Raw genomic sequence first — 27,870 nt, 5'->3', positions numbered from 1 at the left:
CATTAAGTGAGGACTACCTGTACAACTTTTGATTACATAAGCAAGGTAGCACTACTGGGATGAGTAACCACTGATCACCTTCTCCTCTGTATTTATTGTTTTCAAAGTATACTAAAGTTAAATAAGGATCAAAAAGGTCTCCCTGTCCACATTCCCATTGTAGATGCTACTTTCATACCCCTCCATCATGTCCCTTATTCTTAATCTTTCCTTGTAGTAGAATTGTTCTTAAATCCCTTGGAAACATGGGTGGTTTCTGCACCTTTCTTAGCAGTCTACAATATCCATTCTGATATACAGTGGCCGGTATTTTTACATTTCAGTTGTGGCTTCCATGTTAAATCATTTTGATAACAAGCCATAATCCATCACTTTGTGATCCTCAATGGGATTTATATACCCTGGACTACAGGGGGAAGATCAGGATAATCTCATTCATTTTCATGTATTTCTTATCCACCTGTGAAAACTTCAGCTTCTGTAGTCCCAACCCCCATCCCACAAGAAGGATCTGCTGAGAACTTTAATACTAGCATGAAAAGATCACCAAACCTTTACCTACAGAGGCCATGTGACCTACTTGATCAAGCACAGTTCTCTGCTGGAGGGCATCCTCTCTTTTAAGGCATCTTCAACCCAAGACCAAGTTTCATGCATTGTCCTAAATTCTGATTTGCTCAACCCAGTAGAGTAGACTCATACTACACACTATGCCAATCAAACAGCACTATGGTTTAGCACAACATGGGAACTCAGGCTGAGCTTGGTTCAAGGTTTATTTAAAAAAAAACAAACCCTACAAGAAAGGAGAGTTCCTATCACTAAAGAGATAGCAGATTGTATCACAGACATACAGATCCCCAGGGCACAGTTTTCCATCCCATAATGTGGCATACGGTATTTCTATTTAGATTAATTGCTTCCACAGTTGCATCTATAATACATCAATTAGCAGAAGCATAATTCTATGCAGATCTCGGTCATTTTTCCCCCTTTTCCTCTCTTTTTTGATAAAAGAGTAAGAATCCTCTTGCTCCCATGGATGTTCCTTTGCAGTTGGTCAAAGCAAAAGAGATCTTTGGCTTGTACAGTTTCACACGGTGCAGAGCAAATGCTACAAAACTGACATGATGCAAAGAAGGGTGGACTTGAGGCTGAATCTGAAACCTAACAAAAATCCACAGGGGTGGGGGATGACTCAGTGAGGCTTTAGGATAGAAAGGGGTGGGAAATTTCAGCCTGAAGTCTATGGGAAGCTTCATACAGCAATCCCAGTGTTTATTTTTTAAAGAAATAAGTGAGAACTTGTGCAGCTTTAAATTGAGGGTTCCATCAGCATGATCTCGAAGGGCTCAGAGAGCTGCAAAAGAAAGGAGGGGGCTTCAGGCAGCCTTAGCCCATGGACTGACCACATCCAGCACAGAGAATCCAATGTGTTGATCTGTTGTACTGACCTTTTTCCACAAAGAAACAGGAAGGGAATCCATCCATGATGCCTTTATTAGATGATCAGATGTTAAGACACAGATTAGGGCAACTGGTTCCCCTCAAATGCTTCTGAACTTTGATTCTCTGCATTCTTTTTCCATTAAGGCTCCTCTAGCAATTGGGGCCACTGCTTTCTCAGAGCTGTTTCAAGAGTTGCAGATGATGTGAGGTCTCTTTGCAGGGACAAGTATATCTCAACTGTCCCAGTCGGGGCTGGTGAGTACACTTGAAATGCTAAAATCAAACTATAGGTCAGTGTTTCTCAACCTTAGCAACTTTCAGATGGGTGGACTTCAACTCCATGCTGGCTGGGGAATTCTGGGAGTTGAAGTCCACCCATCTGAAAGTTGCTAAGGTTGAGAAACACAGCTCTAGGCGCTGTCACAAAATTGCTGCTAGCCTAGTTGAAGTCAGGTACAATAAAACCATGATCCAGGAAACAAACTGGTTTCCCATCGGCCTCTTATCTATCCAGATGTTCTTTGCTACCTCAGCTTGGGCAGGTAGGTGTGCTCAGAGCTGCAACTGGGAGGGGGCAACCAGGGCATGTGCCCAGGTGCCACGCTGGGGGGTGCCAAAATGGGCACGGAATCCATGTTTGCCCCAGGTGACACAGACCCTAGTTGCGAGCCTGGGTGTGCCTCCAAACAAAGATCTAGGCTATAGATCTCTATCATTTTTTCCTTTCTAACAAGACCTCTGAGTATATGAGAGTCCAGATGCATTCTTCAAAATAAAACTCGATGCTTTGCTTTGTAGCATGTTAACTTCCAGTTGAATTTCTTTTATTGGAAAGAATGCGATAAATAAATAAATAAGTGCCAGTGTGTCATGCAGCCTGAGGGCATCAAGAGAAGCATCTGCAGCCACTTTGAAATTGTTAGGCACAGAGCAGCAAACTCAGGGGCAGGTGACCTCACAAGCATTATGATACCATCATGCACAACTGAGGCAAATGGCCGAATTTGCATCCTTTGTGCAATGACATCACAATGCATGGCATGTCATTGTGGCATGTACTGGAAGCCCCTTCGCTAAGGGAACTGCTGGGAGCTTTAAAAATAAACCAGATGATGAGGAGGGCAGTTTTTCCTTGGCTTCAAGGCAACTGTATGTCCTCCAGTGCTTCTAAACGGATCTAGTTTCTGCATCTAAATCTTGCCCATCAAGGGAATAAGGATGAACTCTTGATGATGCAATCAAATGTTTGGCTGGCTAGCTATGAAATGCTTTAGCAGCTTCCAGGGAACAAAGCAAGTATATGGGTTACTCACACCATCCATTTGTAAACAGAAGTCAGTTTGCTAAACTCTCTCTCCCGAGAGACCTTGGTCTACAAAGACTTCTATTAATGGGTCCTGACCCAAATAGCTGATGGTGTCATTGTTTCCTAGAGCCTGAATTCAGCATTCATTCCATTTGAGTTCTCAGCTATGTTTCAGGCACCCACTCCAATATAATACAAAGCACCATTCTTTGCTACAAAATCAAGGCAGCAGGATCTTCAGTCGTATCATCACAACACGTTGATGCTAAGAAAAGAGCAAGAAAGCCGTGAGCCAATGCATATGGGTCACTCCAACATGCTAGAGCAGGCTAAAAAATGGGGTTGAGTGGTTTGCTGTCAGCGTGTGAAGCCAGACATCACACTGCACCGTAATATGATTTATTAGTTTGAGTAGATCATGCTCTGTGACCATAGCAGTTCTGTTTTATAAATCCAAACTTAGAGTTAAGTTGGTGTGTCAACCTAGCCAAGAAAGCTAAATTGAATACTGTAACCATTGTTAGGAGGAGGAATGTTAGGTGATACAGAAGTGGCTAAAGGCGTTTTTTCCCACATATTGTCTGTGTGCTTGTGCATTTTCCAGGGGCATCTGGTTAAGCACCATGGGAACAAGAATGCCAGCTGAGACACAACCAAGACAGGGATGAGCTATGGCAGCAGAGACGTCCTCCAAGTATGTCCTACCATCCCAGCCATCCCCACTTATACAGCTTTCCAGATGTTAAAGTCAGCAGAAGAAGCCTTTCTGAAGAGGCCGTGATCTGGGAGATCTATGTATTGTATTAGGCAAATCCTGGGTCATTCTCAAGGCTGAAAATACATTCACTCAGTTTACACTTTCTCTCCCTTTAGAAAAGAAATCAAGATACATACAGTATCTTTCATCAGACCTTTCAGTGATTGGAGTAATTTAGTATAGCTTTTTAAGGTGCATGTCTGTATTTTGATGGTTGTTTCAGCTGCCTTGAGAAGTCAAGTGAATAGAAAGGCAGGGTCTGGCAGGGTCTCATAGAATCTCCTTTCCTTCCTTCCTTCCTTCCTTCCTTCCTTCCTTCCTTCCTTCCTTCCTTCCTTCCTATTCATTATAGATACCCACTCCAACAAATGCCGGGTGGCTTATAGCCTCATAGGGTTGGAAGGGACCACCGTGGTCAGGGCAGGCATCCTCAAATCATCCCAGACAAACGGCTGACCAACTTTTGCTTGAAAACCCCCAGTGACAGGGCACCCCTGACTCCAGGAGGCAGGCTGTTCCACTCTTTGACAGTTCCCACAGTCAAGGAATTCCTCCTTATTTTGAGTTTGGATCTCCCTCTGCAAAGCTTCTGTCATTGGTACTTATTCTACCCTTGGGTGCAGTGGGGAATAAATCCACAGTCTTACCCTCTTCCCTGTGACAGCTCTTCAAGTGTTGGAAGACTGCTATCACGTCTCCCTTCAGCCTCTTCTTCCTTAGGCTAAATATTGGAAGGGGTGGGGGCCTTCAAGTTAGTCTTGGCTCCTGGTGACCACACGGACAAATCTGTGCAGGTTTTTTGGCAGCCTTTTCAGAAAGGATTTGCCAGTGCCTTCTTCCTCGGGCTGAGAGAGAGTAGCCTAAATTCACTCAGCTGGCTTGGCATCTAAGGCACGGCTAGAACTTAGGCTTCTCCGCTCTTAGTCCAGTATCTTAATCACAAGACCAAATTGGCTCTATAAACTAAAAATACCAGATTCTTCATAGGATTTAGCCTCCAAGGCTCTCAATCATCTTGGTTGCTCATCTCTGCATTCCTTCCAGTTCCCTGGCATCCTTATTGAATTGTGGCAGCCAGAACTGGACACAGTGTTCCACATATGGATAAATCAAATCAATCAATTTAGCCTCCCAGCTTTTGGGGACAGTATATTTAGAAATCCTCAGTTCCCTTCAGATGATTATTGCCACACATTTCCCCCACCATACTTCTTTCCTTCCAGAGGTGAAAATTGTTTTTCTGTAGTCCCACTGGGCTTCTCTTATCCATGGGTTTGGACTCTGCTATCCTTACGCTAACAGAAAATAATATTTTTAAATCAGACAGGCCCCTGGTGTCTTCCTGAAGGTGCTGAGATGGTGCTGTTAGGTTCAGTATTAAGTTTTTAATGATTTGTTTAAACTGCTTGTTAGCCATCTCGAGCGCCAGGAAGTGGAAAGGCGGGTACAAACTGAATTTTTTTTTAAAAGGTAAATAAATATTCTGCATTTGAATTCTGCCTCTGTTTAATTTTCTTTGTCTTCTTCTGATATTTCACGCAACATCCAACCAACTCTTCCTTGCGCACAAACTGTGGCCTTTAACAGACTTTCCCACTTTCAAGATAACTGAGGATTACATGTGGGCCAGCATGAATACCAACCTTGCTCTTAAGCCCTTAATATTAGCTGAAAAGCTGAGCCATTGTGACAACCTCGTTCCCAGAAGCAGTTCTGTGTAATACAATTGTGCATCTCAGAGTCCTGGTAAAAGACCAGGCTCAAGTTCTACACTGCAAAATTCCAGGTGATCCCCAAGTGGCGGCAAAGAATTAGACTTCCGCATAGCACTTTGCCTCTAGTTGTCATCTGGAATTTTGCAGCACCGATCAAGGGGAAAATCACCCAAAATAAAGTTGGCACTCCCATTACCTTAAAATATATTTAGCAAGGCAGTAAAACCTTGAATTCTGAATCTTTCCCGGTTTACTCAATAGGATGTTTGTCAGATTAACAATTCACTCGAGGTTGATTTGGAGTCGGAAACTCTTGTTTTCCCTTGCTGTGACATATCTAAGCATGCAAAGTGCACGCTACACCCATGACAGCAGCATGAAAGGCAGAAATGGCTTACTAATCATAAGAACTAGAGGCAAATTTAAAATATGATAGCTGATCCCTCTGCAGCTAGAACAGCATCAGCTGATCGAAAGAAGTAAGTAGTGCCAAGTTAAAACATGGGGGGGAAATTTTGCAGGGAAAGAAAGGCAGTCACATTGCAGAACATCCAAAGAAGTGGGCCAGTGAAAATGCATATGCTTGGAAGGGAAAAATGGAAAATATACAGAGTGTTTTGGAAAACAGCATAATTGGCATTCTGAACTTGGCATTCTGCCTGGTGCCATTTTGTTATACTCCACCAGGATCACATGGTAGCATGCATACACAAAAATCTTGTGAGGTAAACCAAGATGAGAGCAACACTCTCCTAGCTTTCATGGCCAAGAATGACCTTGCACTTAATCCAGTTTTGTCCAATCTGAATACAGAATTACTAGGAGGTGTGGCCACTGAACTTGAAGCCGGCATATTTGGAGGTGACCCATGTTGAGGAACACTTTCTTAACTCCTACCCCACATCTACTTTCTTAACTATGACACCAGAACATGGTCCAACGGCTAAACACTATACCACCATTGTCACCATTTGGATTTATATACCGTAGTACCTTCACAGCGTTTAAAGATTGGCCAAGCTACAGAATTTTATAATCTAAAATTCATCATGGGGTAGTTACTAGAGGGTGGGGTGAAAGACAAAATCAAGGGGAAAAGATGTGCTGAGCTCAGCTCCACGTACTCAAGCTTAAAAAGGCTGATTGTAATCAGTACTGATAAGGCTATCTGCAGTTCTCTTTTGTCAAGAAAGGCCAGGATGATTGGATGGGGCAGCTGCAGTTCAACTCTGCCTTAGCAAAACAAGGTCTTTGATTCCTTCTGTGCTGATGGTTTAAATGCTATCAGCAGAAAGGCTGAAAATACAGCCAACAGCATCCCTATCAACAGTGCAATAATGGCCGAATCTGCTTTCCCCTCTCATTTTAAATCCCATGATGAAGTGGTACCGTCAGAAATATGAACAAATATAGGATATCACCTCCTCTGAAAAATGTATGCAACAAAGGGGGTTAGAGCTCTCAGTCATCCTGATCTTTCAAAATTGGGCTTCATGGGCATTATAGCTTAAGCAGGTGTTATCTGCAGGGCTGACAATATCACTGTGGATTTCTTGGTGCTCTCCATGCCATATGAGATGGATGGGCAATGCATGCAGAGATCATTTCTATCATGTCTTGCATGGTACATGGACAAGAAGTTATGGGGGGGGGGGCGGAATCCCTCAGCTACCAAACTTAACATCCACGTTGAGTTAGGCTCTTTAATATTTCCTGCTTGGCTTCTCCTGCTAGTGAAATAACTAAAGAACAGAAACACTCCACCCATGATTTCCTCCACAATACAGCCAAACAGAATCATAAACCAGAGTTTATGCTTAGCTTCACATTCTGGCTTGATCAGCAAGAAGCCAGCCAGGGTTCCTGAGTCAAGCTGAGTTCTCAAGTTAGGTTCAAAGGACCTTTTCAAACTCTCCACCAAGTGTGACAGTAAGCTAATGGTGTGGACAGTTTTCTCCCCAATATATCCAGGGTAAAGTTAAATTTTCCAAAATTTCTAAACGGTAGGAATCCTCTTTAGCAGTGACAATAGTAGTACTGCTGAAAAACCCATTTGGATAAGTGTGAGAAGCCGGTTAGATGAGAAGGACAAGTGTACTATGAAAAACAAGACCTTCACACACATCCCTCCATTAATGCAAGGATGCCACCCTAGACCTGTGTGATTTTCATCCAAATTCTCTTCCCCTTTGGGAAAAAACAAAGTCAAAGCCAAATTCTCCTCTACCCAAATGAATGAGAACTAGTAGGAAAAAAAAAAACCAAGAGAGATATCTTGCTTAGATCTTATTTCCATTCAACATCCATTAACTTGGGAGCAAGCTGCTTTCAGCTCAGAAGAGACCCACTGCTTAAATAAGGCCTGGAAAGATAAAAAATGCTGGAAAATCTCTCTGTCTTGTACTACATAATGCCAACAAACAGAGGATTCATGGATGGTTCAGGTGCTCCTGTTGCCAAGTATGACCAAGTAGTGATGCTTCTCTACTTCCTTGCTTGCGACAAGCTTTGCTTAATTTCCTGTCACAAGTCTTGGGGATGATCTTCGTGTGAGTGCACCATGCAAGACACTTGGTTGGATTTATTTGCTCAAAACCACAGGTCATCACCAAACAAGCCACAGACATTTAATCACGGACTTAAATGCTCAGAGAATGACACACACTGTGAAGGCCAGACAGTTAAGAGCCGGCGCATAACTTGAAACATACAATCATCAGATAATTATAGAGTCTCGCAGGCTGAACTGACTCAGAATATCACAAATTCATGGGCATTACTTAAAGCAAATGATCACCATGGCAGGATATGGCAATTGTTTGGACCTCACTGCATCATCTCCTCTAGAGATGTCCTGCAAAAAAGGGGGCAGTTTGGTATGTTTATCTCCACCAGCCAGAAGAAAGTAAACATTGGTGATGCTACAAGAGGAAGGTGGAATGAATCTGGGAATCGGGGCAGGAAGCAAGATTCAGATGGCTTTGAGGAATTTGAGGAGAGGTTCTCAAGATTTTTCTGTATCTGCCTGTCATCTCCAGGTTCTGTTTTCTCTTGTGCATATGTTTTTGACTTCGTTCTCAAGAGATCTAGAATTTTTTTTCTTCATTTTTTTAGCCTTATTGTTATAAGCTGGTGGAGGGTAGGACACCTCTTTCCATCCTCTAGATGACCTCACCTCCCGATCTGCAGAAGCCCTGTGGGAGACATTCCTTTCCCATGTCTTCCTTTGGGAATGTATGGAAGAATGAGAAGGTAGGGAGGCTGCAGACAGCGGGACATGAAGTGGACAACGGACATAACAATGAATATAAATGACAATGCACATAAAAATAACATAACAATATAACAATGAACATAAATTTCCAGAAGGCCTTGAAAACCTGGCTTTGTGCCTGGGCCTGGGGCCCCGAGTGTGGGAAGGGCCCCATTTCATGGGTATGTTAGCATCATGGCTTTTAGATCGCTCCGCTGTATTTCTATTTCTATTTATTTTTGATTTTGGTTATTGTTTTTATTGTTTTATATCATGACTCTTTTTATTGTTGTTAGCCGCCCAGAGTCACTAGTTTGAGATGGGCGGCAATATGAATTAATTAAATAAATAAATTGATAAGTAAGGCCTAGTCACAGTATCAGGTTCAATCTTTCCCATATCTTTACACATGTGCTTTACACATATTTCTTTATGCAAATTCCTTGTCCTATTCCTTTTCAGGTAAGCAATCATCCACAAAGCAGAGAAAATGAACGAGAAATAATACAGGAATTAAAGGCACGAGATAAGAAAAAGAAAACATCACTAAATGCCATTCGTCATATTTCTCCATAACTGTCTATTCCTGCAGACTGTCAAAGACAAAAGGCAGCGTGTAAAACGGTGTCCGATCATGGTGGAAGGAAGGACATTATATCTTTTACATGACGGTTTATTTTATTTATTTATTTATTTATTTATTTGATTTCTATAGCCGCCCATCTCAGCGAGTGACTCTGGGCGGCTTACAACAATGCCAATAAGTTGTCCAGTCTGCAGCTCTTCCCCCATCTCCCAAGGTCATTCCCACATACCATTACACAATCTTGCAAGTCTGAAAGTACGTCTTTCCCCCCTCGCCTTTACAGCCCAAGAAACTAGGGAGGGTCCCTTCTGAGACGCTTGCCATACCCCCATTCCTTCTGCGGGCTCAGCCGCCTCTTATCTGACCATTGCCTAGACTGCTGCTCCCCCCCCCCCACTCCTCCTGTCTCCAAAGGACATTCTCACAGACCTCTGCAGTAGAAGAATCAGTCAGGTGTGTCCATGCCAGGAGCAGCCATCACTGTTGACGTTGCTGTGGCTGTGGCTGGATTATGGATTGATGCAAAGTTCAGACATTTAAAGTTCCCTATACAGGTAGTCCTTGGGTTATGATGGCAATTGGGACTGGAATTTCCGTCACTAAGCAATGCAGTCATAAAGCGCAGTGTCACATGACTGCATCGCTTAGCAATGGCAATCCCAGCGCTCCTGATTGCCGTTCTAATCCCAGAACCACATGGAAAGAGGTGGGAATCCGAGACAAGGAGCGCACGGGGGTGCAGGGGTGCCATGGTGGGGGGGTGCCACAGGCAGCCACTTCTGAGAGCACAGGAGGGCCAGTGTGGGCCGCTACAGAGCACGGGTGGGCGGGGGAGTGCTACAGAATACAAGATCCCTGGGATCTCGTACTCCATAGTGGGGCTCCTTGGGATAAAAAGCAGCAGGAGCAACTTACAAGAGCGACTTGTGACTTTCCTTGCCAGCTTCCCTTTTGACTTTGCTTGTGGGAAGCTGGCAGAGAAGCTTGCAAATGGCGATCATGTGCCTGCTTCTTCCTGCGATGCCATAATCACAAGCTGAGCACAAGTACGTGACCGTGGGGATGCAGCGACGGCCATAACTTTGCAGAGCAGTCGCATGTCCCCCTCGTCCAGCGCCATCATAATTTTGAACCATCGCTGACAAGTGGTCATAACTCGAGGACTACCTTGTATGGCAGTTCTTGAGTTGGCAACTCCAGCTGATACTGATGGCAGAGGAACAGTTAAGCCTGTGGGTGCTGCTATGAAGGGAGCTGCATGGTCTCCCCCATGTTATTCCACATTTACATGAAGCCATTGAGCAAAGTCATCGGCTGGTTTGAGATAAGGCATCATCAGCATGCTGATGATATTCCATTGCATTAAAGGGAGAGGAGCCATAAACAATCAAGAGACAATAGGTTAGTCCATTGCAGCTTATCTCATAAATAGCAACCCAGTCTGGGCGAAGAGAATCCTGGGAAGAAAGGTTTCATATCATTCAAAGAGCCTCCACCTTAATGAACTTACTATAAAGGAGGCTGGGAAATTCCTCTTGCAGGTTCCAAGATTCTGTCCTTACCCCTGAACAGCGTTCGAGATACTTTACTGAAATCTGTGTAGTCCTTGCTTCCTTGATTTCACCTGCATGGGCTCAACATAGACATGGTATTGGATTGCCTTTGAGGATTTTGTCTTCTTTCTGGCTGTTTGGGATTGTTTTACCTGGGGATTAGTTTGTTATATGTTGCTTGCAGCGACAGAGATTCAAAGGGAGGGGAGTTTATGGTAGTCCGATTGTGCTTTGGACTTCTGTAAACCACCGTGACTAGATCCAGTCGGGTGGGGCTCAGTAGATGTAAACAGACAAAGAAAGAAATTCTCACACTTGCTTCCCTTCTGATCATGTTCAGCAACCAAAGTTTCACTTTCATATCCACACAAGCATGCCCTAATTTAATCCTAGCCCCTTCACCACATGCATTTTCTACGTCAACAAAAGTTCAATAGATTTCCTTCCTCACATTCACAGCGTTGGCATTTCTAATGGAAAGAACCAAGTAGTGGACGATGAGAAGGACCTCCTTTGCAGGAGACCCTGGAGTTGACACAGTCAACAGAAGCTGGGATGGAGAAACTCATAGAAGACACCTCCCTACATTCTTGTAGAGCATCATAAGTAATACATCATGCTGGTGGGCAATATTTTCACAGATTCGGCAAAAGCAGTGTTTCAGCTGCTCAACCACAGGACTGTTCCTCCTCTGCAGCTGTTGCAACCTTCAGAAAACAATTTTTCCCTTCCTTGTCTCTTAACAGCAAATTATCAGAACAAGTAATTCACCCAGATTTCCAGAACTTGCTGCCACAGCAACAATAAACCAGAATAAATTTAGGTGCAAACCCACATTTCTCAAAGGACTGCATTTGTTTCTCTCTTGATTTCTACATCAGATTCTCAGGCTAAGGACATGATAAAAATACACCCATCCACTTAGGTGGACTTCCGCCTCACATATGAACATGAGATACTGTAGACAGGCCGGATTCAATTGCTAAGATGGATATTGCTAGTTTTGGTTTTTCAGAAAAAGGTGGTGGTGATGATGATGACGACAACGATGACTATGGAAGACCATTTATTTAGTTATATGTATTTATTACTTGACATTTCAATGCTACTCCACCCCAAACAGCTCTGAGCAACTTACAGCAAGAATAGAAAAGAAGAGGAAGAGGAAGAGGAATGGTGTGATCCAACAAGGCAAGATCCCCAAATTAATTTCCTACCAATGTTCTCTTCCAGAGTCAGTCTTTCACCTCTCTACAGAAGCTCATCACAAAACCATGATGCTTTAGATGATTTCTAGACAACAAGATATTATTTTAGAGCAAAATAAAATACCTTTGGGGGACTAGGCCAAGCCTATCACAGAGAAGGATGCTAGAACTTCTGTCCTTTGGGGGAAGTAGTACAAATGTTAGCTAATCAAATCTGCCTTAGACTTTATTATTATTATTATTATTATTATTATTATTATTATTATTATTTACGCACAGGTGTGGTACAAAACAAACTGCCAAAAATCATAATAATTGCAAGTCAATTCAATAACGTTAGCTCAAAACCCAGTAAATAAACATTAGTGCTTAAACAACCAACCCAACTATACAATTAAACAATGCCTAGGGATAGGACTGAGTAGATGTACACATCCATAACAATTTCAAGTAGGTAATAACCTGCAACTGTTGGCTAAGAGTAGGTTGACACAGCCTTCAAATCCCTTTAAAGGCCATCAATATTCCACCAAGAAAGGAAGGAGCTGATTCTAGAGCCATGAGAATATGTCCTTAAAGGAGACCACAACCCTGGAACCAGGAAATTTAAAAAAAACATCCTTCTCAGAGGGATGTAAGGAAGGAACAAGGTTGTAGGGCAGACGATCTGGGATGTCTGTGACTGGAGAGCCTTAAACACAAATGCCAGTAGTTTAAACTGGACTCAGACTCAAAGAGGGCAGTGAAGTGCTCTGTGCTGCACTGAAGCTTGAGAACAGTATGGAATGTGTTACAAGAGACTGACCCTCTGCTATAGAATTAGGAATCTTTTACTTAGCACCAGAGGAAAATCAATGAACACCACCCAGCAATATCAGGAGACTACCAGTAGATTGTAAAAGCTTTATTTTAGTAATATAAGTGTCTCACCTTCACTCTCTCATTCATTCAGATCATACATCCTCCCAAAGACCCTTCTTGTTGTTGGCCAAATAATAAAAGGGTACTGGGAAGCCCCGAGATGAACCCTGATGCAGTGGAAGATGGGGCTTCAAACTTTTCTTTCCTCCACGTCAGCCCTTTGAGGTAGACCAGGCCAGGAAACCAACACCACAAGAACTACTAGAAGTCTATTGATATAGGCTATAGTAACAGAATCTCGAAAGCCTGATAGTTTATCTTTCTCTTCCTCTTATACCAAAGAGAGTCAAGGCAGGCCCATCTTGAGTTACTTCCTCACCCGCTCCTGTCTTTCCAGGCTAAGCTGATGTTTTTGTAATGGCTGCCGCATACTTTTTCAAGACTATCTCCGTAATCCTCTATACTCTGGTTCTCTTTTATAAATAATGCTGGATTACCTCAGTTTCATTGCTGGGTCATCCCCACATCACTGATCAAAGTCGAGCTCAGTATTGGTGCATCTGATCAAAATGTTCCTTTCTGTGACCAGTCCATGACCATAGGGATTCCAAGAGTCTTATCAGAGAAATATTCCCCTAAATTCTCTAACCTTCATATTTTGCCTTGGAACCTCTTGGATCTTGATATAACATTACACATACATTCCTCTCTGGTTCCATCTCCAGTGCAACTTATTGACCCGTCTCTGTCTGGCTAATGATTCATCCTATAACAAAGACAGTGTTCTGGACTAAGGTCAGGTGACGGAGAAAGAAATGGGAAACACCCACAAGAGACTATGACAATAATCCAGGTGTGAAACAACCAAGACATGCCCCAATAGTGCTGCAATCTTCTCTGTCAACACCGCCCCACATCCTATGCATATTTATCAGGTGAAAATAGTGACCCTAGCTATAGAAACAGTAAGCAGGTGAAAAGTCAGCTGGACTTTGATCAAACCCTCAAGGCTGTGGGTAGCAGAAACTGGGACAATCTGGAAGCCCTGAAGACAAATAGGGGGAAGACTCAAGAGAGGATAGGAAGAACTATCAGGCCAAAATTCAGCAATCTCAGTCTTGCTCATATTTAGCTTAAGGTGGTGGGAGGAGATCCAAGAAGAAATGCGAACAAGACATTATTTCATAGTTGACTGTGACTGTCATCAAAAACGATAAAGGACTGATAGACTTGAGTAGCATCAGCATGACAATGGTATCAGAAATCCTGATCATGGCACCAAGCAGAACAGGATAAAGGGTAAGCAAAATAGGACCCAAGACCATTGTAGATGGCCCCAAGGGAACAGATGAAGACAGATTTAAACCTGGTATCCTTCATCTGTCTTGGAGTTAATTCCCCACTCTGCCCAGTTTTCCTGGCCCCAATATTTGGAGAACTGGTTTGACGAAACCGTCTTACAAAGCATGACCACTTCCTTTTGACCAGATGGGGCTGGACTACACTTTTGGGAAGCCTCCATGGATATAACAGTGACACAGTTCCCATAGCAGTGCAGGCAGGACCGAACGTTTTAGCTTTGTTTTACCGTTGTTTTGGGACTTAGCTGTTTTCAAAGACCATCAGATCCAATCAACTTGACCAATCACTTTTACTTTTCTAACAAAAAACAGTGGGGGAGGGGGTGGGACTGAGCTGCCTCCCTGCTGTGAGTTGCCCATCCCTGGTTTAGTCATCCAGCTTAATGAAAAAAATTGCCTGATTATGGACTAGCAAGAGTCCCACAAATCTTGCTGACAAAGGGATGGGGAAGGCTGGTTTAAGATGTTGGTCCTAATGAAGTTTGCATTGGTTCCAGGTTCCATTTCAGGCAGCAAAGGGAACATGTTTTTTTTTTTCCCTGCTGATCATCTCCTGCATTTTTACTCTGAATCTTCTGAGAAATATTCTTTTGCTGTTGTGTCTCTGCTGGCCTTAAAAACCTGTTCAGCTGCATGTACTATAATGGGAAACACAGATGCATTGTCTGGGCTGTTGCAAGTAGATGGTGCACACCCAATGGAAAACAAAATGAAGGAGTGCCAAGTGCACTAATGGAGCCTTAAATAGCCCCACACTTAGAGAATCATTAGTGGAATGATACCCTGATGCCTTCCCCAGATCTTCCTTGGTCTATTCAGGTAATCAACAAACCAAATCTCCACCTTGCCTGCTCACATAGCAACTCAAGCAAGGCAGTTGCACCTCTCCTTTGCCCAGCCCAACAGCTGGACAGGCAGTTTGTAATTACATCACTGGCATTTTTCTTGATGGGGTTCAGACAGACTTGCTTTGAATTTCAGCATGACCCAAGCCTTTTCAACAAGTGAACTGTACAGCCATTCTAAATGATCCATCGTGATGTAACCTGACCCACAACGAATAAATGCAAGGAAATAGGTCCTTGCAGTAAAATAAAAGTCTAAGAAAAAAAGACTCAGATCAAAGCAGTATTTCTAGAGTATTTGCGACGCATTTCCTGAAGTTCCCATTAGAGCAGCAATGAAATTCCAAAAACCTAATCATTCCCTCCCTTTTGGCTCAAAACCTTGCCTTCTCTTTCTGCAGAACTCTGTTTACAGGGGTATTTCTCCCATCCTTTCCAGAGCGAGCCTTCACAATTCAGTTGACAGATAATATTCTACCTTTGCATTTTCACAAAGGTTGGGCTGCTCTGTTTGGGAAAGATGTAATTTCATCTATGCTATCCCATGAACCTCTCTTTGCATAGAAAGTAGCAACATGACATCCAAGCAAGTTCCTTGACCTTCACGTCTTCAGCAGGTGCATCTCAAAAAGGGTAACAAAAACAACCCCAAAGGAAACTGGGGGAAAAAATCCTTTCCTAATATGAACAGGTTGAATTGAGGCTGAGACTGTAGGGCGGAGGAGGAGGGGGAGGAAAGAGGAGGAGGCGGAGGGGGAGGAAAAAGGAAGAAGAGGAGGAGGAGGAAGAGGAGGGAGGAGGAGGAGGAGGAACACATTTCACTTCATGAGGAAAATGCAAAATATATTGTTTAGATGACAGATGAAACATCACCACTTTTTTCAGAACAGGTCAAAAGAGTATCTATGTAGAAGGAGGGAAAAATGCAAAATACTTGTCTAGCCAGTTGGCGAAAGAAGCAGCAGGCTTCAGCTATGATGACTCAACCACCGTATTTTTGCAGCCTGCCATGACCAACAGCACCTAAACAGGTAAGCATTTTAGCATGCCAAAAGATCAGAACTGTGACTGAGACATGGCACCTTTTACACGTAGCTGCCCATCTTGCTGTAAAAACAGTCCATCGTGAACGAGTCTCAGAAGCAGCCTCGAGTAATGCCTCCTTTATAAGGAGCACTAATAATGGTGGCAATATAGAAGAAGGTCAGCCTGACTCATGAGATCAGTAACAGTCTGATGCAAAAAAAAATTATCTTGCTTTTATTTTAAAACAGAACAAATTCCAGTCCTAATTGTGGTCATTAAGCGAGGACTACCTGTAATGTTAAATCAAAGAGGAGGCTGTCAAGAGAGAAATGGCAACTGTTAGGCAGGCAGGGAGCCATGAAAAAGGTGCATCTCCACGCCACCAACAATGAAGCAAATTCTAAAACCCAGCAAGGAGACATTTAAAAGCAGCCTGAAAAGAAAGCAAAGAAGGAAGCCTTATCTCGTTCACGGCAGATGAAAGTCTGAGAAATTGCAAGAGGAATCGAAGTACAATTGTAGTACGTACTGTGTTGCACTTAGTTGGGATGGAAGGCAAGCCCCATTTAATGAGCGCTCCTCAGTTTCCAGAGCATCCAGTAGACTTTTCAAGAGGACCCATCCATTTGGAACATGTGCCTCATGGATTAAAAAGCAGCTGATTTATGGAGGCTGTGACCTCTACCTGAAAGTCTCCAAGGGATTGCTGTAGGAGCTGTCATTCGCCGCATTTAATGGTACCTACACGTGATGGAGATGTAGGCCTTGCAATTACCATGATTGTCAGCAGCCCTTGGAGGATCACACAATGCAGCAGTTCAGCCACAATTCAAGCCATGTAAACTGAGGGAGTCAATCTTCTGCAGAGACTGTTGTCACTCTCCAAATGTGTCTCTCTGAAAGCACAGAATGGACCTTGGGATTTGACAACCCGCCCCAACCCATCTTAGCATCAAGAAAGCATTACTTGCGAAATTCATCTGGACCTTGTTCAGAGTCAATATAAAAAGGTTTATCCATCATGGGCTGTTTGTAGAGGGCTTTCTTTGACCTCCAGTTGAGAATCCAGCATTCTGGTGCAAAATGCTTATTATTTGACTAAGCAGCTTCCTGGACTCAGTCTCCTGATTGACCTCTGAATTAGGTCAGAAGTCCCTTTGTTTTTAGGAATTTGAGCAAAAGCCAGGATAGGACACTATTGTTCCCTTAGGGATAGCCTGCTCGGGACCACAGATTGGAAGTGGGCAACATCTGGGGATATGCTTTCTAAGAACAGAAGAATATAAATATAGCTATGTTGAATCAGATCACCACTCAATTCTTCTGAGATGCCTACACAAAGACCCAAGATCAATTCCTTTTTGGGGGAGAGGGGCGGTGATAGAAATTTGATAAATAAATAAACAAATAAATAAATTCCATCTTCTGAATCTTTCTCATGCCCTTTCACCTCTGATTTCCATTTTCACTTCGTTTCTATTGCCTGCTTGGAGTACTAGTGATAGCAGAAGACCCCTTGTTCCTGTGTACCATTCTTCTCTTTTGTTTTCACCCAGAAAATGCAAGATTTAGTACAAGAAGCAATCACCTCACTCTGCCTTGGCTTTAGACAACAAAGCCTAATCAGCTCCCACAGACTGTACAGATAGTCCTTGCTTAATGACCACAATTGAGACTGGAAATTCAGTTGCTAAGCAAAGCAGTCATTAAGCGAACCCAACCTGATTTTACGACCTTTTTTGCAGCGATCATTAAGCGAATCACCGAGGTCATTAAGCAAACCACGTAGTTCCCCATTGATTGTGCTTGCCAGAAGCCAGCTGGGAAGCTTGAAAATGTTGATCATGTGACCATAGGATGCTGTAACAGTCATAAATGTGAACCAGCTGCCAAGCGCCCAAATCATGCTCATATGACCACGGGGACACTGCAATGGTCCTAAGTGTGAGAACTGGTTGTAAGTCAGTTTTTTCAGCACTGTCCTAAGTCTGAACCATCACTCAACAAATGGTCATTAAGTGAGGACTACCTGTACAGCACTGTAACAAAGCCAATTCAGACTGAGGGTAATTCTTCCAGCCTTCAGTCTTGTATCTTCTGATAGAGAGAGAGAGGAAAAGGAAGAGAAGGAATTTTAATTATTTACCACCAGCACTAAATTGGCACTGGCCCAGTACATATAGACCACCACTACTATCACCCTGGGGAGGGGGAAACACTGGAACATAAATCTCTTGTTTGCAGCCTATAAACAGGAAACAGAAATGGCAGACAATTTGGCCTACTGCTTATAAGTACACATAATCTACTGTATGTTGCTTTCATGCTGTTGTTTTAAAGCAAAGTGTGAAATTGTAAAACACAACCCATAAATCAGTCATTCAGCTGATAAAGAACCAGCCATGGAGAGACTAACATCCTCTAAGCTTTTTGCTTTTCCATAAACACTGCTTGGACTCTACAAGACAAAACTATCTGCACATTGATCGAGACCAAGTAAGCATGCAGTTTCCTCAGCTGGCACAGATTACAGGCTTTCGGTACTGTCATGAGTAAGGATGGCGAGCAGGGGGCTCCCATCCAAACTGTTAAGCGCATGCGTAGCACTGAGGAATTGGTCAGCCATTCAAAGAGACACAGATCGGGACCGCCTTAACCTTTGGGGTTTATATGTCTGGGTTTTTCCCACGCTTCTTCAGTTTGTTAGGATTCCTGTTATGTACTAGCAATAAACATTAGAGACCAGTTCCTTGTCTCAGCGTGTTTCCTGGCTGTTAGGACAGGTACTACCTGTTGTAGAGTCCTTTCTGGGTAGTGTATTTATTTATTATTTATCAGAGCTACCCAACTGCAATGGGTTCTGGGCAGCGTACAAAACTGAAAAATCCATAAAAACAGGTAAAACATAAGACCACACACTAGTTCCGCAGCCCCTGTTTTGATTAGACACGGAGCCCAACATGGCATTTCCCTGAAGCCCTGAGAAGAATTAAAATGGCCCCAGTAGGAGTTTGGCAACCTTCACCGTGTCTCAGACAAATGCTATTTCAGACATTTCATGGGAAATTTAAATGCCCCTGTTTCCTGTTGCTCTGTAAGCCCAGGAAGAGACTTCATTGATCAAGGAAGGGTCCCTGAGATGGTAGTTTGTCCAGGACACCACCCAACTTTCTGTCTCCGGCACTGATTGCCTAATGCCGGGTTTCTCAACCAGGGATCTGTGGAACCCTCGGGTTCCACGAGAGGTCACTAGGGGTTCCCTGGGAGATCACGATTTATTTTAAAAATTATTTCAAATTTGGGCAACTTCACATTAAAGAGGTAAGTTTATTCTTTATTTTGAGTTTAAGAACACTGTTAATGCATATATACAAGCCTACACATGAAACAGCCAGTCTGGTCTAGTGGTGAAGGCACTGGGCTACAAACCAGGAGACGGTGTGTTCTAGTCCCGCCTTAGGCATGAAAGCCGGCTGGGTGACCTTGGGCCAGTCACTCTCCCTCAGCCCAGCTCACCTCACAGGGTGGTTGTTGTGGGGAAAATAGGAGGAGGATGGAGTATTAGGTATGTTCACCGCCTTGAGTTATTTATAAAAATAATAAAGGCGGGATAGAAAATAAATAAAATAAAGAAATAAAGAAATATAAGAATTTTGTAACTTCTGGCCTATCGTTGAGCCTGAAGGTACAGGGGTTCCCCAAGGCCTGAAAAATATTTCAAGGGTTCCTCCAGGGTCAAAAGGTTGAGGAAGGCTGGCCTCATGCCTAACAACCAAGCATAAATGAATTCCTCATTTTAAGTATCAACCACCTTTTCCCAGTCCTGGGCTGGAAAAAGACTGAAAACGTGGTCACACTTTGGGAGTTGTCAACAGTTCTTGCCCAAGATCTTGTAAAATCTTGTGTGCAACCTTCACACTCTTGTGCAAAACCCTGCATGAGTGCGAACAGACAAGAACTCATGTGAGTTGTGGCAAGATTTCAACTCTCTTGCGAGCCCACACAAAAGGCTGCCAAAATCCTGTTTTGTAAGAGTTTGGAAAAAACAGGTATGTTATTTTATTTAGGGATGAGCTCCCTTGGGGGGAAAATGGGTCTCCAGGGTCTCCAAACTAACCTCATCACATGTCACAGACTCCTTTGTAGGTTCCAGCGACTGAATTACAACAAGGTGAAGTCTGATTAGAGATCTGAAAGAATTCCAGCCTAATTCCTTCCCCAGCTCTCCTATTGGGGAGAAGACATTGTCTTGTCTTCTCAATAACATTCTCCAAATCCTGTTAAGACAGCAAGGGAAGACATGTGGATTCAGCAGTCGCTGTGTGAGTGTGCGTCTTCTTCTCTACCCATCTCCATTGCCATAGCAACAGACAGTTTGAGCACCTGATCAGGTCACCGTAACCAAGCCTCTTTTGCTGCATCTCTCGAGGATGAGCTGAGCTTTCTGTTCATCTGCAACTCCTTTGTACCTTCCTTTCTCCAGACTGAAAACCTTTCCTCCCCAGTTGGGGCCCCCACAGGTTGCTGCATGGAGAACTATTGCCCCCCCCCCCACCATCTTATGTAAGCACAGACTTGCTGGATCTTTGCCATCCACCCCTTGCTGATGGAAAGGAGACAGGGTTCTGTTTAAAGCACAGGCAGACAGCTTGAAACTCCTTTTAACTGCTGGGAGAAATATCCATTTCCACTAGAGGGGCGGTGGGGAGACATATTGAAAGCATAGTGTAAATCAAAAATCTGTTGGATTCAGTTAAATGCAAACGCTCCCATTCCCAAAATAAATAGAAATAGGAGACAATCCAAGCCCAGCCTCTGTTAGCCCTTCAAGGTAGTCCAGACCAGGAAACCAAAATCAAGAATGCTAATACTACCTTTAACAGAACCTTGCAAGTCTGAAAGTGCTTCCCCCCTCCCCTTCCTTTACATTCCAGAAGACTAGGGAGGGTCAATTCTGGGATGCTTTCTCTACCCCCATTCCTGCTTTGGACTCAGATTTCTCTTATCAGGCCATTGTCTACGCTGCCTCTCTTTCTCCTGTCTCTGAAGATATTTTCACAGCTCATGACAGTCTATGCATATGCCAAGTTCTTATTACTGGCCTACCCATTGCAGCCCTCACCTTCGAACACCAATTAAGGATACCCCCAACCTCACCAAAGTTGTTCATCCTTTTAACTCCTTCAAATATAATCTGACTGTGAGAGCAACACGGGCTCCTGAGAACATCTTAGGCCTCCCTTTTCTAAGCATTCCACCATGGTCATACCCTGAAGAAAGGGGAGCATGGAATGTTATTCCACTCAGCCCTCTTCACTGAACCATGAGAAGTTCCATGGACTTGATTTTCACCCAACTATAACCGGATAAGGACTTCTTGATATTTGAATTCATTTACAAATATATTAGCTGAGCAGAAGATGTGGGGGTGCAGCTCAGCATTCCACACAGCCAAAGACCACACTATTTTTTTAATATGGAAACAATTAGCACTTTCCATTTGGGTACAGGTTGAGGAAAATTTCTATCACCATTGTCGTCATCATCATCATCATCATCATCATCATTCAGCCTTCTTACCTGCCACAGAAACATGTTGTCTGGCTATTAACATTGTCCTGGCATTACCTGATCGATTGATTGATTGCCCTTCTGAAAGAAACCCATCACAATATCATGCCAGAGACCAAAGCCACTGGTCCAGTCCCATTGTCTACAGCAAGTACGGCATGTTCTTCGCACTAGTGCATCATTAACTTGAAGAATTCATTCTCACAAGACGTGTTGATGGCCATTAATGTGGATGGCATAGAAAAGGGGACTGGAGGAATTCATGGAACACAGGTCTATCAAGGCTTTTAACTTTGAACACTTGGTTTTCTCCAGGTTGAGAGCAGCCTGCCCCCAAATACCAGTTAAAAAGGAACAATGGTGGGGAGACAAGTATGTCTCCATCTCCTGCTTTCAAGCACCCCAGAGATATCTATTTGGCTACTGGGACAAAATGGCCCTTGGCCTGGTCCACCAGGGCTGACCTTATGTCCTGATGCCCTTGGAGGCATTCGTGTCACAATGCCCCAGTTCCTAGCCAATTCAAGGAGGTGCAATTTTAGCACATCTAGTTTAACACGTCTAGTTTTAACACTTCAAGTTGGGGAAGGTTTCCTTATTGTAATTAAGCTGCAACTTTATGTAACAGATATGTGTCATATGGTCTTCCCAGTTTATCCCTGCCTCCACATTTCTCCCTTTTCTTTGCTGTCTCCCGTGCTTCTATTCCTAGACTGTTCTCATGATCGGTACATTGCAACACAGTTTGTTCATTTTTCATTGTGGGCTGAGTGACTGATGGATTTACTGGCCTGATTTGCCTCTGTTGTTATTGACAGCTCTGAGTAACTTAATTCCAATTATCCATGTGTGAAAGGTGAAAGGTCCCCTGTGCTAGCACCGAGTCATGTCTGACCCTTCGGGGGGACGCCACTTTCATGACTTTTCTTGGCAGACTATAGAGCGGGGTGGTTTGCCAGTGCCTTCCCCCGTCCTCACCTTCCCCAGCAAGCTGGGTGCTCATTCTACCGACCCTAAAGAGGGTTAAAAGCAAAATAATACAAAGTTATAATAAAGAATAATGAAAATAAAGACAACTCCAGCACAATGATGCAATCATAAGAACATCTCCATGCACCAGGGAATTCTAAAAATATAACTGGACCAACACTCCTCGGAGGGACCAAACTCTTATCATTTTGGTTTCCCCAGACCCTAAGAGGGCCAGACCCACCAGATCTTAGGGGAAACGTTGCTCTAAAAAGGGGGGAGCGGTTGAAAAAGCTCAGCTCTCTATGGTCCCTGCTGGTGGCATTCCAGGAGAGAAGAGACTCAAAGGACCACCTTCTCCAAACATTCTCAACCCAACCAAGGTATACTTCGCAGGAGAACTGGCTAGTGATCCCCTACTTCCATGAAAACAGTCTCTGTTCTTCACTGTTTTTCAGTTGCTGAACCTGCATTTTGGAACAGTCACCACCCCGCCCCACCCCAGGAATTCTATTTGCCTCTCTGGTGTTGTCTTTCTTTAAGCTACTCTTTTTTCTTCCTTTTTTTTTTTTTTTTTGGGGTGCCTTCGAATCAGTGTTGACTCCTGGTGACTGCTTGGAGAAGTCCCTACAGTTTTCTTGGCAAGATTTCAGAAGTGGTTTGACATTGCCTTCTTCCCAGGGCTGAGAGAAAGTGACTGGCCCAGGGTCCCCCAGCTGGCTTCGTGCCTAACTCACAGTCTCCCAGTTTCTAGCCTGGTGCCTTAACCACTACACCAAACTGGCTTTCTCTTTGTTGTTTATTCGTTCAGTTGCTTCCGACTCTTCATGACTTCATGGATCAGCCCATGCCAGAGCTTCCTGTCGGTCATCCCCAAGATTCCAGCTTTGCATTATGTTCCTATCTGAATCAGGCCATTGTCTACAAGGTTACACGAATAACATAGATTTTGGCTTTGCCTGCCCAGAAACCACGCAACCACAATCTTGCTGTCAAAAAGAAGATCTATAGGAGGAGGAAGGAGTATTAGGTATGTTCGCCACCTTGAGTTATTTATAAAAATAATAAACGCAGGATATAAATAAATAAATATCACTTTTTAAAATAAGAAGTGCCAGATGGACATCTGGACTTATAGCCATGCATAAACAGCTGCCCCAGCCTAGAAAATATTTGCAAATCAAAATACTTCCTAGATGGTGGGTTGTAGGCAAGGTATTTTTGGCTCACAAGATAGTCTCTACATTAGACATTCTAGCTTGCATGGGATATGGGGGCTAAAAGTGGGCTGGGATTGTCCTCATGGCACACTGGTTACAATGTGCCAAAAGTGGCCGGTATTATCTCTTTAGTATAAGTACAGGACTTGGGCATGATGCAGGCTGATTACAGTATCTAATCAACTCTTTTCTTATCTTACAAGACCAAGTTATGTGAAAGTATTAAGAAGAAGGGAAAACAACATTAGCCATGGTGGGACCATACCAGGGCAGATGCCGATGTTGGATTTGCTTGTCACAGCCCATCATCAGGCACTTTTTGAACTATTATTCTGTCCCACCCACCCCAGGTCTGTGGGGTCCTGGTTCATCTTGATCTGCAGTTGTGGGAGGTTGGGTGGATATATATAAACAGAATGCTTTTGGGCGTAAGAAAGACCAGTTACAACAAAAGTCTTGCAATCCTCCTAAACAGAATACAGATTAATTGGCGTTGGATGGAAACATAAGCTGAACAAGATGTCAACATAAGTGTGGGAATTTTTTTTCCCCTACCAATTCTCATTCATTTGGATAGAAGAGAGAGAGAGAGAGAGAGAGGTGGAATAAAATAATAATAATAATAATAATAATAATAATAATAATATCTGCAAGAAATACCCCTTGCCTGCAAGCAAGAACTGATGGGACCGTAACACAGACAAAGTAACAGAAAATAAAGAAGCCAAAGTACTCTGGGACTTTAGAATTCAAACAGACCAGCATCTCCCACACAACACCCCAGACTTAACAATTGTTACAGATTGTTCTTTCTTACCAAGACAAAAAGGTCTGGATAGTGGACATTGCAATACCTGGAGACAGCAGAACAGAAGAGAAAGAACTGGAAAAAATCACAAAATATAAAGACCTGAAAATAGAAGTAGAACGACCATGGCAAAAGAAAGCAAAGGTAGTACCAATGCTAATAGGCACCTTGGGCGCAATTCCAAAACATCTGGAGCATCACTTGAACACCATCGGCATTGACAAAATCACCATCAGTCAGTTGCAAAAGGCAGCTTTACTTGGAACAGCTTACATCCTCCGACGATACCTTTAATATTATTAAACAACATCTGCCTATCCCAGGTCCTTGGGAAGGTCTTGCTAGGTGGGCAAAAATGCCAAATCCAGTCTAAACATCTGGCTGACTGTGCAACCAACAATAATAATAATATCATCTCTGAAAGAGAATTTTGGTGAAATTCCTAGGGAGAAGTGTGATGTCCTTACACTTATTAAGGGATGTATGTGAAGGTCTTGTCTTTTCTTTTAGTTACTTGGATTCTCGTGCTTATATTCAGCCCTAAGGGAAAACACCAAAAGGAAATTTCTCCCTACCGAACTTATCAAAGGCACTGTTATGATCACCACTAAGGGAAAATCCTTTCCTTGAGGCATTCCCTGGGAGAAATTCAGATAAGTTTTTGACTCAGTTCCCTGTCCACACATTCTAATATAATGGTCCATGAAGCCACTAAAAATTGAGTTAGATTTGAAGGAGAATTTACTTTCATTCATTAAAATCTCAGTTCCTCTTAGCAAAAAGCTTGGTCCTTCTTGAACCTTTTAGGTTCCTTCTTTCCTCTTTCTTATGCCAGGATGAGATAGCCTGGTGTCCTCCAGAGGTTTTGGACTACAGCTCTCACTATTCCTTGCCATTTGGCCATGCTGTCTGGGGCTTCTGGATGCTGAAGTCCCAAACATTGAAAGATTCCTTCTTTCTATATGATGATCCGGTTTAATGGTCTTGGTAGCAGCTGATCACCAAGGCCCAGTTTCTAGACATCCTTGTCACAGTACTCAATGGGATATGGGTGCTAGGGAGAGCACTAGCAGGCCACAGAGCAGTGTTCAGGGAGGGAGAAGAAAGGAGAGGCAGCATGATAATGTAGCTGAGAAGGGAGGGGGCAAGGGAGCAGATAGAATGGAGAAGTCATCAAGTGGAAAGATCTCTAGGTTTAGTAGCCATGGAAAAAGCAGCGCATATAGGCCCCATGCCTTTGCCAAACCCCGTTACCTCCATCTGTTGCTTAGATCAATGTCTGAATACTGTTGGCCACTCGTTAACAGAGAGATGGCAGGAGTCACTAATAATAAAATCAAACACTGTTAACAACAGTCATGTTTTAATCCTTTGAAATGGCATCAAATAAATCTGTGCACATTATCTGCTAATGTTTGATTTTCTTCTTAGCAATTTGGAGGCATGATTAATAGAGTTAATCAAGAGTGGGCTTTATTCCAGCATCAATCGTCTCCTTGCATGGCACTTCAAGTCTGCAATTATGCAAGAATGGGTGGGCTCTTCTGTCCATCCATCCCCATGTACAAGAATCAGCCTGGGTAGCTGAGGGGAAATTATCTATAATGGGTGGCATGCCAAAAGATGCCATTTTTAATGAGCTAGGGATGCTATGCTGGTGAGAAAAGGGGGAATAACATACTTCATGTGAGATGCAAGAAACAAGAAATGTCTTCAGAAAGATGAGGAAAGGCAGGGACATCAAGAATCTTAAGAGTCTCTTGGACTGCAAGGTCAAATCAGTCAATCCTGCAGGAAATCAACCCTGACTGTTCATTGGAAGGACAGATCCTGAAGCTGAAGCTCAAATACTCTGGCCACCCAATGCGAAGGGAGGACTCACTGGAAAAGACCCTGATGCTGGGAAAGACTGAAGGCAACAGGAGAAGGGGTCGGCAGAGGATGAGATGGTGAGATAGCATCACCGATGCAATGAACATGAATTTGAGTAAACTCCAGGAGACAGTGGAGGACAGACAGTCCTGGCGTGCTGTGGTCCATGAGGTCATGAAGAGTTGGACATGACTTAACGACTGAACAACAATGGATGAATCGATGGGGAAGAAGACTGTGTTCCTGGCCTAGATAAATTCATTAGAACAGAAGCAGGTAACCTCATTCCCAAGTTCACTGACCGCTGTGCATGATGGCTGGGGCTTATGGGATTTATGGTCCCAAACTGTCCAGAATGAACCCAATTTCTTACCTGTATAGGAAAAGATGTGTGAAGAATCCACGCTCAACTGGCCTGATGAGCAGAAAATTAGCCCTGAACTTTGCAACATGGTAGTGAAAGTAAAGCTGTAGAAACAACCATGTGATCCATCCTTTTCTCAAAGTGCAGTTAAGAAAATTTAAGTCCCAGCAGGCAGACGTGGCCAGGTGCTTTCATCCAAATTCCTCTCTGGTTGTAAGTGGAAGCTTAATACCGTTGAGGAGGCAGTATGTCCTTCTTCTAAGGTCAACGGGCTACATTTGAAGCAACTGGAGCTCCAGCTTTCAACACTTCGTCCCTACTCCTTGCAGCCCCTCATGCTGCTCCCTGATACAACTGTTTAATGACTGGACCAACTTTGCTCTGCAAGCTTTATGAAAGACATAGATTTGAAGGTAAGACTAGAAAGGTGAATATTCCCATACAGACACAAAGGGGAGGATACGATAAATGGATGCGAGAATATAGAGACCAGAAAAATATCAAGAGCTAAAGACCAGAAATTATTTTAATTTTATAACTTAGTAGGGATTAGCTTGAGGATGAGATTTCAACATCTTAAAACTATAAACAAAGTGTATCTAAAATGGCTGAAGTTGACAGCTAGTATTACACCCTAGGCCAGTGTTTCTCAAATTTGGCCACTTGAAGATGTGTGAATGTCAACTCCCAGAATTCCCCAGCCAGCATGGCTGGCTGGGGAATTCTGGGAGTTGACATCCACACATCTTCAAGCTGCCAAGGCTGAGAAACACTGCCCTAGGGTATGGGACAGGGTGAACAATGGAAACTACCATCTTGCCTAAGAAATAGAGCGTTATCTGAGGCTCAACGTGTCATCCATATTTGGCCACTGCTTTGGATTTGCAGAAACCAGAATTTGAAACCAAAACCTGTAACAGGTTTCAATTTGGGTTTCTGCAAATTCAAAATGGTGGTTGTTCCACATTCAGACAATAGACTAAGCCTCAAATAACTCTGCTTCATTTGTTGGTTGTGCCTTGATAAAAAAGGCAGACTGCCCATTCTCCTGAACCCTTTTTGGTGGCTTATAATGTCACGAGAACACAGCCACTGTCTTGGGCACCTTGGAGCAAAAGCAAGATATGCAGTAAAACAGTGTAGGAG

General features: G+C 43.3%; 2 protein-coding genes across 2 annotated transcripts in view; both read right to left on the bottom strand.

The window, feature by feature from the left end:
* The window catches only part of PAK3 (p21 (RAC1) activated kinase 3), a 101,243-nt gene that overhangs the window by 43,767 nt on the left and 29,606 nt on the right, over window positions 1–27,870 (bottom strand). The window lies entirely within an intron of this gene.
* The window catches only part of COL4A5 (collagen type IV alpha 5 chain), a 669,904-nt gene continuing 668,270 nt past the window's right edge, over window positions 26,237–27,870 (bottom strand). The window contains exon 51 of the mRNA XM_063313535.1: window positions 26,237–26,247. The gene's annotated coding sequence lies outside the window, so the exon portion shown is untranslated. The remainder of the gene's footprint in view (window positions 26,248–27,870) is intronic.

The sequence above is a fragment of the Candoia aspera genome, chromosome 12 (assembly GCF_035149785.1).
Source record: "Candoia aspera isolate rCanAsp1 chromosome 12, rCanAsp1.hap2, whole genome shotgun sequence".
In the NCBI taxonomy this organism is placed as follows: Eukaryota; Metazoa; Chordata; class Lepidosauria; order Squamata; family Boidae; genus Candoia; species Candoia aspera.
This window is presented reverse-complemented; position numbering and strand designations above follow the sequence as displayed.